This window comes from Macaca mulatta, chromosome 18, assembly GCF_049350105.2.
Source record: "Macaca mulatta isolate MMU2019108-1 chromosome 18, T2T-MMU8v2.0, whole genome shotgun sequence".
NCBI classification, from domain to species: Eukaryota; Metazoa; Chordata; class Mammalia; order Primates; family Cercopithecidae; genus Macaca; species Macaca mulatta.
This window is the reverse complement of record NC_133423.1, coordinates 67,286,891-67,301,217: the sequence shown is the minus strand read 5'-3', so window position 1 is coordinate 67,301,217 and position 14,327 is coordinate 67,286,891. Positions and strand designations below refer to the sequence as shown.

General features: G+C 37.3%; 1 protein-coding gene across 5 annotated transcripts in view; it reads right to left on the bottom strand.

Annotated features, from left to right (window-relative positions):
- The window catches only part of ZNF521 (zinc finger protein 521), a 292,598-nt gene that overhangs the window by 30,302 nt on the left and 247,969 nt on the right, over window positions 1–14,327 (bottom strand). The gene's annotated exons all lie outside the window — the stretch shown is intronic.

The following is a 14,327-nucleotide window of genomic DNA, read 5'->3' as shown; positions in this document are numbered from 1 at the left end:
GGGCAGTCTCTTACAAATGCCCTTTTCTCTGCTTCGCACCTCTAGTCTCCCATAGTCTTCCTAGTTCATCTCTCCCTTACCTCTGTAAGACAGTTTCAATTTTACCCCCAGAACCAGACTCTGCCTCTGTTTCTCTAAAGCACTTTTGTGACCTCCAGGCTCACTTGACTAGCCCTGAATTTTTCTTGGATATCTTAAGAACAAGAAAGCAGAAAAATATTTTGATGTCGTAACATTGCTATATAAAGTGGAGAGTTTTGTTACACATAGACACTGTTCTTTTAAACATTTATGGATTTTAAACATTTAAAGTTAAAATTTAAAATTTAAGGATTTAAAATGTAAGGATTACCTTAACTTATTTCAGTGTGCAATTGTGAGATATAAAAAACTAGGGGCACTAGAGCTAGCAGCCTAGCTCACACTGACTTAGTGTTTGCTGTGTTTCAGAACTGCTCAGAGACACGAATTCATTTAATTGCCCTTAAACCCTATGAGAAACACTACTATTAGTCTCATTTCACAGATGAGAAAAATGAGGCACAGAGAGTTTAAGTAACTTTGCTCTGAGTCACAAGGACTCATAATTGGAAGAGCCAGAACTTGAATGCAGGCAGTCTAGATTCAAACCTGGGCACTCTGGCCTCAGGGACCATATCTTAATAGATATGGTGGGGCACACATCCACTACTTCCAAGACTACTTATTAAACAGTAGAGGCTGCACTTTAACCTGGCTTGTTATCACATTATACTTTTATATTCTCCTGTTAGCAATGATTAAAAAACGCTACTAAGATATTCTAGGTCTAGGGAATGAAAGACATCGTCACATTATAAGGGTAACAAGTCTACACTGCAGTTATTTGCTTTCATTCAAAGACAATATGCATGTGTAAGTCCTTCACCAGCTGATATTACTGGCAATACCAAGTCCCAATTACAAAGTGAGTTATTATTAGCTAACTAGGAGTAAAATCACTCTATTTGTATTCCTAATCTTTCTTCGCATACAAGTATGAGTCTTTAGAAGCAGAGGATTGGAATTTGTAAAAAGAGAAGCAAAGCACTAATTAAGCCACCCAGTACTGTCTACATTTCACAAGAGATAAAAACCTACTCTGTATCTGGGTGGCACAGTAAATTCCTTGATTATAATTATGTAAGAGGGAGTTTAATTGTGCATACTGACATGACAAGGGGTTATACAAAAAGCTTTAGGGATTATATAAGATCAAGGGTTTTTTCATCTGTTTCTTTCTTTCTTTTTTTTAAATCTCGAAGTCACCAAAAAATTTCCAGATTTTAGACATTAAGAAATATAAAAAACACTATTTATTGTAAGAAATTGGATTGGCAAGTTAATCTTCAGAAATACTTGCTAACATTAAAAGTTCTCTATTTCCTTAATGCTACATACCTTTATTTTGAATAGTAAGAAGGTTACTAAGGGTTTTCATCTTTTAAAATTATGTGGGTTTTGCACAAGAACCAAGAGATGGCCTATGGATATAAGCTGATATACACTTGTTCCAGAATTTTATAACTTGCAATAGGTGTGATGTAACATAACAGATCTGGCAGGTTTTCCTGGGGATAACGATTGACTGTCACATGAGCATAAAGTGAATTATGCACATTAGGATGCTCTGTAATATAATATTATCTTTCTTGACTATGAGTACTTTGTTTGGAAAAATAAGAGAAGGGAAAATAAATAAGACATATGTACATAAGTGCAAGGAAAATGTACTCATTCATTTTTATGTATTTCTTACCCAAAGAAAAGAGAAGTTGCATCCCAAAATGTTAAATAACCCAAATTCGGTCAAGTGAATTCACAAAAAGGTGATACGCAGGCATAAAGGTATTTATGCCTTATTAGTGTATACTTATTTTCTACATACTCTGTCTTTTATTTGTGAAAGCACTAAGTGACAGCAACAGTAACAATCACATCTAGCATTTTCAGAACTCTTTTTACAGCTTAAAAGTCCATTGTAATGTTAAAAAAAAAAAGTTGGAAGTTCTACCTGCCTTTTATTTTTAAGTTACACCGTGAGGTCTTTCCCAATAAACTGATCTCCTAGTTATTTCCACAGGAGAGAAAATACATATGAATTGTTACACAGCACATTATAAGATGAGCAAAAGCCAATACGCTCTTAGGTAGACGTTGAGAGTCCTCCCCTTTTCTCTCACCTTTGTTCATTTCCCTACTCCCACCATCTTCACACTTGTGTATTACCTCAAGTTCAAATGTATAATGAGAAAGAGAGATAGTAACACAAAACATTCTAACAACTTGTTAATATAATTCATTTTGTATTTTTTTTTAATTGAGGGCAGCACAGGTAGTAACAGAAAACAAACCTTATTTATAATAAGAATTCCAAAAGTTTATCCTTATTCAGAGTCCTTAACTCTTCTCTTCTAATTCCATAATTACCTTTGTATGGCTGAGAGCTATGTCTGACTTTTCAAATAATTTCTGAAAACCCTTAGAATTGGGGGAGATCTGGCTGAGTTAAACCCCATTTCTTTTCAAAACTGAGCTTCTCTGCTTTCTTCCCCCATCTGGTATAAGGTGGTAAAGAACAGTAAATGTAACTGCTGTTTTATTTTAAAGCCAGTGTTCTTGATGTGATACTATCAGCACCTCTACTCAGGATTCTGCCCACAAAGCATAACCTGAATTGTGCCTTTCCCCCTCCTCTTCCTAAAGGTGCCAAAAAGCTTAAAATATTCAATCAAAATAACCATTTCTGCTCTCTGGAAAGGTAGCAGCTGACAGTAATTGGATAATACAGTCTGACTCATTTATTAAAAAGAGATTCAGAGTCAATTGATTTAATAACCATTACAATATTCCATTAAGGATATAATAGGCTAGTACAGCCCTATTTTTTAATTAAGAATTATAGATGGGATCTTCGAATGAAACTTCTAGATTTTTCTTCTCCTTTTTGCTTATCTATATTCTCCAGATTTTCTACAATGAGCACAATTTGCCTTGTAGGTTACTTTGAAATTAAAAGACAGAGGAAAAAACCTACCCTTTCTATACCCTATTAATGAAGATTGATTACAACACTGAAATTTCGCTAGCTAAAAAGTTAGATAGGAAATGAGTAATATTATGAAGTATAGAAAAACTCCAGTTTTGCCCAATTAAACTTAAAAGTTTTCTAGCCCAATATGTGCAAAAACAAAAGTTAGCAAGAGGAAAGGGAGAAAGAAGTATCAGAATGCAATTTAGCTATATGAGCAAACATGGAGCTTTCTGTACGAGCCTGTATCTTTCCAGAACACACGGAATTGCCCCTCTCTGTTGGATACTGAGGGAGGTGTATGTGCCTAGCAATGGGGGTCCAATGTCAGAGTGGGGCCTTTACCATTGAGAACATGCTGGAAGCCAGCAACTTCCTGTCTTGGTCACCCACTGGAAGGCATGACCAAAGCTACTCTAAGCATAATTGAGAAATCATTTCACATGTATAGAAATTTCAGCTAAAATAATTATTTCCATTTGTTAATCTTCATTTAACTGTGAACATAAATGTAAACAGGAATCAAGTCTACATAAAAGAGACTGATGCTAATGTAAATATTTACTCCAATATTAAATGTTTCAAAGGAAAGCGTCTGCATACATAATTGGACTACAACCTCCCCGACTTAGTAGGAAACGTGATAATCACTTACAAAATTTTGTGCTCTAAGAAAACCATCTGCTTGTCTAAAGCCAGTTCAAAGATGATTGACAACTTCTATGCCTCCAATTTATACAACTTGGACCTACGTAACTATTTATTAGCCTGTTTTATAACAGAAGAAATATTAGTTACCATTTGGATGCTCAAGCACAGGTTTGAATTGTGAGCTCCAAGGTGGCAATTGTTAGTTTAACACAAGACACTGACATTTCAATATAAGCTTTAAAAAAGAGAAACCCTTTAAGCAGCCTCCAGACTGTGTGTCCCATGTTTATACTCCTTTTCCTTCAATAAAAACAAAAATCTAGAGTGGCTACAAGCAAATGTTCAGTGGCTGACTTACATACAGCTGTTATCCCAGGAATCACTGGGGGCCCCCTTATATCGTCTGATCAACACTACAGCCATTACTGAGGGCCAATTTGTAACAGTTTATAAGTAGAACTCCTTCTCCCTTTTACCCTCGAGACTGGCCAGAAGGGTCCTCCAGCCTCTTCCACTGCATAAATCTATAGGCTAAAGTCCACAGATATAAACCCCTCCTGCTATATCATCATGTGGCCAGGGCCATACTTAAAAGCTCTGATCTGAGTGGGAGTAAACTCTGCCCTCAGAATCCAAACAGAGGAATCAAATGCCCTACAGTTGTAACTTATCCAGTTCGAATGTGTGTTACCACTATATCCTCACATATATTTTTAAATCCAAGAAAACTATGCCCTAACCCAATTCCCAACCCCCGATCCTTTACTTTGCTTCTCCTCTTCCCTGAGTTAATTTCCAAGCACACATTTATAAGCTAGGGGTCCGAGGAGTAACAAAGAAAAGCCATACGTGACAAAACTCACCCCTCGGCTACGTTGGCTCGCCCTAGAAACCAGGAGTAGAAAAATAGGCAGACTGCAGTGTAATTTGCCATGCACACAGCCATCACATTCTTTCTAGGGCCATAGCACTTGGCCACGATAATTTGTTGTATTATATACAGCACATATTTCATGACTGTAACATAAACACACTGAGGTGCTAATTTGGCAATAGAGACTGACTTAGGCTTCAAAGTCTGCCAGTAGATTAGTCATTAAGCCCCCAAAGTAAGGCAGAATTTCAGAGTATTGAATATTGTGTGAACGTTTTTTCTCATACCAGTTAAAAAGTTCTGCCCTTATTTTTTTTTTGAACAGGTTGCCATGAAAATGAATGCCTGAAGACCGATGCTAGCACCTTCTAGGAGTTTTGTCACTGGCAATATGGGAGTGTCTGGCACTGTCAGTGTTTCTATGCCACATGAGAGAGGAACAGGAGACACAGGCATGAGACTCTTACAATAAGAGGAAAAGGACACTGGGGCATGAGGAAATGAGCTCCAGGTTCCTGGACCCTGCGTGCACAAAGTGCCTAACCCTTAGGTATGTCAAGAAGAGCCGCAGGATACACCTCCTGTGTGCCTCAGTCAGAATCTCACTTCCGGGAAATCTATAGGTGCAAGCTTACCTTAACTCAGTTACTGGCCGTTTTTAGCCAGTGGTCTAAAGGTTACAATGCTTTTGGACTTTATAAGCAAAGCCACTGATATTGCCACTGTTATTTCCTGCCTTGAACTTCTCATTATCAGCAGGGCTGGAGCAGGAAATGATTCAACTGGGGTAGGCTGCATGGTACCCAGCAGATTTTAAAGAGCCCAGGGGCTGCCTAGAGCCCCATAAACACCAGCAGCTTGGAAACTAGCAGGAGGTCCAGGTGGGTAGGGAGAAGAGAGGCAGGCAGTGGGAGTTCAGATGCTCTGAGATGCAATATCGTCCAATTCCTTGGCTATTATTATAGGTTGTGTGAAGTACTTATTAGAATATTCTCATGTAGGAGAAAACATTGGAATGTTGTTCAAACAATAAACAGTAAAACAAACAGCCCACCAAAAAGGTAGCTTTCCTTCAACTGTGGGGACTCAGCAGTGGTATTTTGGCACAAGTAGGGCATGGGGATAAGCGCACAGACTACAATGCCTTTCAAACCTGGCCAGTACATTAGCTCCTCTAGTTCTTTCTTTTCTTCTTCACATTCTGAATCTAAACATGGACCCCACAGCTGAAGTCTCAGAAAAAACATGGTGCCTACAGATAGCTTTAAAGGCAAAACTTTGCCCTCAATTTTTTTTTTTTTAAATTAAAACAAACAAACAAACAGCAAACACCAGTTTTGGAAGGGCACTGATAAACTCACTTTGATTTCTCCTCTCCCAATCCCAAGAAAAAAATTGTTAACCAAGAAAAGAAGAAAGTAGTGGATGTTTCTTAGCAAATATTCTGGAAAAGGCAAGGGCAGGGATAAGGACGGGAGTGAGGACTGAGACCAACTAAGTCTGAAGTATGTCCTCCAGGTTTGATTAGATATTAGAGTTGCTTTTAAACAACTCGGATGTTGTGTAAAGCTCTGACTTCAGTATATGCCACAGTGTTCCACTGAAAAGGATCCAGTTTACTTGAACAGTCAATTTTCCCCCTCATTCATACCCACTTGAATATAGGAGAGTACATTTTTTTCTTTCAAAAAATTTTTGCCACCTAATCTTTAGTGCTGTTCTGTTATCTGACTTGAAAGAAAGTTTGTGAGCACGCAAATACAAGTATAAAACATTTGTTTCCATTTACATAACAGACTAGATGAATGGAATGATTGAAGACAGCAGTGTTTCCAATTCAGCAATGTGTTTCAGTTTTTGCCTTGCCTACAACGAGTGGTGGGTGGCAACCCAGACCATCTCAATGCCGTGAGAGTGCTGAGAACTAAGTCTGGGGTTTTCACCTATTCTTGCTACAGTGCAAGTTCCAGGAGGGCAAGGGTATTTGTCTGTTTTGCTCATTGATGCACACGAAGTACCTAGAATAGTACATGCACGGCTCATAGCTGGAACTCAATAAATATTTATTGAATTCATGGGAAATAACTACTTAGCAAATCCTAGACTTAATTTCATCAGAATAAAATGCCAAGAATGATGGTAAAACAGTATCTATTGTTTGTCAGTTGAGTTTCAAAATTTTGCTCCATTCCCTTGTGCATTAAGCTCTGTGCATATAACACAGTGGACCAGCAAAATCTACCTTACAGTGCTCGGCTTCATTTTTCCCAAAATAAGATGAAAATATTCTGGGAAATAAAGCATTAGCAAAGTAGCTGTCTAATTTGCCAACTTATCCCTGGCAAGAAACTGATGAGTCAAAACTGATCCCTTATTTCCAGAAGAAAAATATTATGATGTATCTTGTATCTGAAATACCAAAAAGTGCCATATCAAAGAAGGGATAATTGCCTTTTATTTGTCCCAAGTCACAGAGAAGGTTCTATACCACACATCCATGATCCATAAACAATTTTTGTTAATTGTCTGGATTCTCATGTTACAAAGCTCCATTCTTTTAACTAATTGGTTAAATCAGATGTGTGTACTTATTATACTCTTTGTTTAAAATGTCTCTTGTTTGATATCAAATACCTTCTATTAATGCCCTTACATCTGGGACTTCCGGCAGTAGTGGAAATACAGGTATATTTACCTTTGAGTACGGTACAAAACCCCCACAAATTGGTAAGATCGAAAGAGGATAGTTCATGCAGCATAAACTAAATGTAACCTGCTTTAAAGTTTAATCTATTGGGAAAACATCTTTGAGAACCGAGACAGTGCAAGAGTCAATATTAATTCCACACAGCGAGGGGGGCCCGCAACACGAGCCATGTGCTGGACACGGCACTCATCAGGCATGTTTTCCTGTTGCTGTGCTGAGTTTATGGCAAGGGTCAGGACCTTTTCTTTCTTTATTTCAGCTTTTTTTTTTTTTTTTTAATCTTCTTCTTCTTGGCATAAAGCCACTAGTTATCTGAAGGAGAAAGTCTCCAAACATTGAAAAGCTGTTTATCCTTGCTAGAAAGCACGGCTTGCTACTGCTGATGATGTTTTAAACAACAAAAACAAATCAAACAAACACAAGAAACTGAGTGAGGTTCAACAGCTTCTGCAAATGTTACGGACCTTGACAACCATGGGTTTTAAGTGCTCACAGATTTAGATGAGAAACTAAGTCTAGTGTTTTCAAAGCTAATTACCTTTCTAAGAAACTGCATTATTGATTACTTATCACAAAGGTGACATCTTCTCTCCTTCTGATTCTGTTTATTAATAGAATCAGAGTTCACCACAAAAGCACAAGTCATATCTGCAATGGCACATGGGGGTGTTAAGGGGGGCAAAATCTCTCTGATTTCCAACGGGCTCGATCCTGCTCCTTTTCACTTTGTGGCAATGGTAGGAAAACCATTAAGCAGCAATGCAAAAATCACAATACTGCATGCTATTTGCAAATGAGTCACATTTTTATTGTTCTATTGGTGTGACCTTAGAAACTTGGCCTTGAAGAATTAAAAAAAAAAAAAAAAAGGTAATGGCACAATAAACGCAATAAGATTTCTAAAAACAGTTTATTGGAAATGTGCTGTGAAACTTGAATTCTTCTAATCAAACGATGCCACCCCTTAGAGAAATTTGCCTGTGCATTATTAAAGTGATATACTGCAGTACTAGTTAGAGCTCCATAACCTTTAAATTGCCTGATTGTAATTAAGGCCACTAGTTTTATTTAGGAAGGTTCAAGGAGGCTCAATTTAAGTTGGCTTAACTAGTGTGAATTTAATGTCATGCTGCCAGAAGGCAGAGGAGCATTCTGGCCTGGCTGTTCTGTGGCACATGCAGCTGTGGGGTCATGTATTCTAAATTAAACCCAGATTTTAAAGAAACTACAGATATCAGTAAATAGCTGGATGTGTGTAAACAGACGCCCACATGTTTGCATGTGTACATCATTCATTCTTTCATTCAGTCATTCAGTATGCTGGCAGTTTTCCAATTTAGGAATCTACATACAGTTGATCCTGGAACAACATCGTTAGAACTGCGTGGGTCCACTTATCTGCAGATTTTTTTCACCCAAATGTGGACTGAAAATATAGTACTCACGGGATGTGAAACCTGCATATAGGGGTTCCACATATACTGTGGGACTTGTGCATGCAGGGATGTGGGTATACATGCGGGTCCTAGAATCAAGCCCCTGCGTATCCCAACAGACAGCTATATAGCTGATCATTTTTAGAATGAGGAGAAGGGGTTTGCAGATTTTTTTTAAGAGCATGATGACCCCTTTCACAGAAAGGCATGGCTTGAAGAAATGTCCAATCAGCCTTAATGATTTAAAATGAAATGTGCATGTAACAAAGTTGTAAAGGCAGGAATCTTATTATACAGAAATTCTAGAAAGGGAAATTTATAGTCAGGAATATGAGAAGAAAATAAAAGGTATTCTTTGGACAGGCCACCGAATGGATGCTGAGAACAATATATAAACTTCACTGAAAGGGCAGCAAATCAAGGACTGAAACAAAAGATGAAAGAAAATGTAGGTACTCAAAGCACAGACTAGCAGAAGCAAAGGGAAGCAGCAGAGAGAAAACACTTACAGATTTGACCCATGTTCAAAATTTTACTGGATGTGAACTCAACAACATTCATCTCTGGATAGAATGCTGGCAGTTTTCTGTAGCTCCAACAGCAATAATGATAAATGAATTTCTTTACAGCCAAGTGGCTCAAGCAGCCAACTACGTTACCACTATATAATTAATAACAATAAGCAATTAAAGAGAACAGCAGGTTACAACTATAAGGTGTCAAAATATATTAGCAAAGGAAAATACAGCAACAACACACTTAAAAGAAAAATAAATGTATGGTACATGAATCCATGTACAGTGTCTTCTTCCAGACTATATTTTGGATAAAGCTTTTATGTTTGAAGAAAAATAGACGCTGGCCTAAAACTACTATAAAGCAATTAATATCCCTCCAAAAACAAATAACACTCTCAATGCTTAGAGAAATCTGAAATGTGATACGGGACACATGACTGGGAAGGCACACAAGAATTGGCTGGCTACTATTTGGCTTTTTTTTTTTTTTAATTAAAAGACAATTTTTTAAATTAAAAGATACTCTAATAAATACCTCACAAAACTGTATTTTTTGGCTTAAGTGTTTTCAAAGATCCCAGAACATTTTTTTTTCCATGTAAAACTGAGGAGAAGTAAGCAACGAGGAGAGTGGAGGAAAAAAGAAAGGGAGAGTCAACATGATACATTTGGCTAAACACTGGAGCACTGGATGAAATTTAGAAGGAGCTTGGAGATGCTCTAACTATGGAATTTTTTAAAAGATGAGAAAAATGAGGCTATATACAATTTTTTTTTCTTTTTTTAGAGTAAAGGGGTCTTGCTCTGTTGCCCAGGCTAGAGTACAGTATATGTGCTCAGAGCTCCCTGCAGCCTCAAGCTCCTCGGCTCAGGCAATCCTTCTTGAGTAGCCAGGACTACAGGTGTGTGCTGCCATGCATGGCCTGAGACTATAGATATTAACCAACACACCCATGACAGAAAAGCCTTATGGTCATGGCCAGCACCAGAATTCAGGCTTCCTGAATCCAAGATTATACTGTCCCACCAACCTTCTCTTAAAAAAGAAGTTATTTCCTCCCTGAGTACATTTAAGTTGTCAAGGAAACAAAACAGCAGTTACTGTTTTCTAGATCTCTTATTGATGCGCAAGGAGCTATTTCTATTTCCATGCCAACCTGGCGATGCCTTTGCTCCCTGACAAATCAAGGCATGAATTTATTCTAATCCACCTCATCCCCCTATATCTTAAGCAGCTACCGTTAAAGTCTCTCTCACCCCATGAAAGCTTTTCTTCTCTTTTTAGGGAAGGGAAGCCTAAGTTAATGTGATGCACCTGTTGGAAGCTTGGAAAATATGGTTATAGGAAGTTAAATTTCCCATATCTAGAGACAAAGATAGAGCTATCTCTAGATACGGGGAATTTAACTTCCTAGATGGTGTTCCTAGAGGGGATAGGTAAAGCACTTGGGTCTGAGCTGTCAATCTGAAGGAAATCTTCCCAATTCTCAGTAAAGCATTGGGTCTGAGCTGTCAATCTGAAGGAAATCTTCCCGATTATACAACCTGTGATGGAGTGGCTGAACGTTGATACTCTCAATGACAATAACCCAATGATTTGCTTAAACCATTACCTGAAACCCTGCGGAGGCTGGGCTTGAGTGCTCCTTATGGAGTTATAATTACTCAGAAACAAACACTGATTTCTTAACTCTATTCTGCCTATAGCTAACAGTACTTCTTCAAGTACTTGGATCATTCCCTGATATGGTGCTAAATTGAGTGTTTGGGAAGAAACTGAGACTGCATGCATAACCCAAATTGTGTGGCTTACTAGAAATGTAACCCCATACTTATTATGGAAAATCGGTCAGCTCAGTATGTTCCTAACCTACTTTTCTCTATTGGGCACCATTCTGGATACACTAGCACATCTAGCCACTGTATGCTGAAGCCAAGATGTTACTGGCTTATCAATGAATCATACTCATTTCTAGTTCCTTCTGCTGTTTTCTGTCAATCAAGAGCTACATAAGTGAGAGAGTTGTTATCCTCTGTGATGGGAAGAGAGACGGTGTAAGGGAGGGAAGAAGAAAGAAGGGCGAGAGGAAGGAAGGGAGGGAGGGAAGGAGGAATTAACGAAAGGAGGGAGAAAGGGAGGAAGGAAAGACAAAAGACTTGTGGTAAGAAAGATTTCGTTCTCATTTCTACTTAGTTATGAAGTGTGATGAAGAAGTAGATGTCTTTGGGTATTTTTGTCATGTCAAAAACCAAAGCTAAAGATTATGAAAAAGGGCCTAACAAAAACCATGGATTAATTAATAAGTCTATCTGTTAAATGAAGAATGAGACATAATAATTATGGAGGGCTCTTTCTTAGATGCTAATTCCTTCTATTGCCTTCTGTAAACCTATTAAATATTTCTAAGTCTATAATGCCAAATTATAAAGATGTTTGGGGCACAATAAATTTTTCATCCCCTATCTTTATGACAATTTTTCTAAAACCTGAACCAGCTCATTCAAGATCCACTTAAAAAATTTAAAAATTGCATATAGTGCCAACATCAAGGCTGATAATGGCTCTCCTAACACAAAAGGAAATCTACTGACATAATCTCACTAAAATATCTGTCAATGGCCTTAAACGTTTTATATATTTAAAGGTTCTGTTTTGCCTTGCATGATATGTGATACAATAAGCACAGAATTTCAATGCTGTCTTAAACAATCTAAGTAGAAGTCTGATGCCAAGGACTGTGAAGTTTATTTCCTTTCTGAAAGCAAGTCATATTTAGCTCACTTATTGGTTTCATTCTTGGTAAAGAAATCATAAAAGTCCAGGACAGAAGGTGGCCTATAGGGATGGCCTGCCTCTTGCCCTTTCTTTGCTTCTGAAAAGCAGTAGCAATGTTTGGTTTCTTAAAGACAAAGATTAGCATGAGGATTTTTAAATTTGACAATCTGGAGAAAAGCAAATACTTTTACATAATTTTGTGGAATTGTAATTGTTGTGTAAAATAGGAGATGCAGGGCCTGATCTGAACCAGTAACAAAAGTTCTCATCTCAGCATACAGGAGAAAAGACAGTTCAGAAATTAAAACAAGAGTGGGTAAATAGAGATTAGCATTATTTGAATGTGCAGAAAAGAATAAAGTGAATAAATAATTTTAGCATATTTTCAGCCAATTGCAATAATTCAGCATGCATAGATACTTATATTTAGAGAAAAAAGCCCAGGCAAAATGAATTTTTTTTTCTCTGGGATGGGAAGAGAAGTTTTCTTAATTAAATATTGCCCTGGGCTATTTTAAAGAATTAAAAATAAAATAATTCTCAAAGAATTAGACATAACTATTGCTCTCAATAGGGCAGCATGGGATTGATGAAGAGACAGACTGGCATCCTGGCTCACGCAGTTCAGTCCGAATCTTCTTCCTCTACCAGATACTCACAATTCAGCTATATACTTCTCCAAAGGGAACATCAGGAGGAAGGGGAAGAAAGCAACCAGTGACATACGGGACCTAGAATCTGGGCATCTCTCTTTTGAAATAAATATTAGAAATTCTATCTTAAACTGATAACAGCAGGGAAATTCCAAATCAAAGTAATCACTATGGCCTTAATTCACCCGAGTAGGTCTAAATATGATCTCATCTTCTGCAAAATATCAGACTTTGTGTTCAGGCCAACTTGACTTTTAAGCACAAGATGTTGAAGGAAGTGTCTACACAAGTCAAACTCATGCCCCCCTTTTTGTCGAAGGCCCCATAAAAAGGAGACTCTTATTGTTGCTAAGATTATGACAATGGTACATTCTCCTCCCCTTATCTCTAATTGAGGATGATTATAAATATAATAACTACTGTATTTATATAGCCCTTTACAATTTTCAAAATGTGTGGGTGTGGGTTTATATACATCTATTCTCAATTAATCTGCTCAATAACACAATTTGCTCCAGGTAACTCAAGTCCTAGGAAGAGCTTTACCAATTTGCTTGAAGTGATATGGGTAGTTACTAAGAGCCTGGCTCAAATATGGATTTAGCTTCCAGATTAGAGAAAAGAAAACAACTAAATTTCAATATCAGAGCAAGTTTTTAGTTAAATCGTGTATGATGCTTACTTTACTGGGTCCCTGTGCCCAGGAAGATAGGAGATCATCCATCTACTTGTGCTAATAATGTATGTTTAGTTAAGGCAGTGAACAGCAATAAAGAGAAAATTAGAAAAATATACTTTCAGCGTGGGCCTTTTTGGTTATTTTGATGGTTTATTTTAGGGCCCTTTTAAGGTTTCATTAAGGCCAAAAATGTGGTATTCGTTTTTTTCGTTGTTGTTATTGTTTTCAAATTCATCAAGATTTCGTTCAAAACTTGGCATTAAGAAAATCTGACTAATTCATGAAGAAATAACATATTTCAATTTTGCTCTTATGGGTAAGAAAACTGATATGATTCATTTTATTAACAAACTGTTTTAAAATCCAAAAAGTCATTATTTTCAAACTGTGTGAAACACGGCAGAATAATTTGTTTCCCAACAAATGGTACCCGTTACAAGGCTGTTTTTCTCTTCCTCATGTGGAGAGTTTCACATACACTGTTACATATCACTTACTGAGTTGATTTGGAAAATACCAGGAAAACCGTATACTGTACAGTTCAAATGATTGGACTTAACAAAAACAAACAAACCCTCCTGGCCCCCAGAAATGTAAATAAAAAGTTAGATTTCCCTGTACTACATTTGATTGCATTAATTGATGTTTTAAAAAAATCCGCTGAAAATAAAGCCCAGCAGTAGCATTTTTCTTTCCTAAATCACAGTAGCAGCGCATTACAAACATTACCAAAAGGTCCCCTGGTGCGATTGTAAAGTTCCACTCTGGCAGTAAAATGCAACTACTGTGTGTTCTCCATTTTCATCTCCACCCTCCCCAATATATAAGAAAGCAGGTCACAAATGCAATTAAGCCTGCTTGTGTGTTGCTTAAATATTAATTTCTGATGAATGCTCAGTTATTGAATAGTCACCCACTACATCTTTTAATAAATATATATATATATATACACATATATATTTAAAAATCCTCTTATTTTAACAT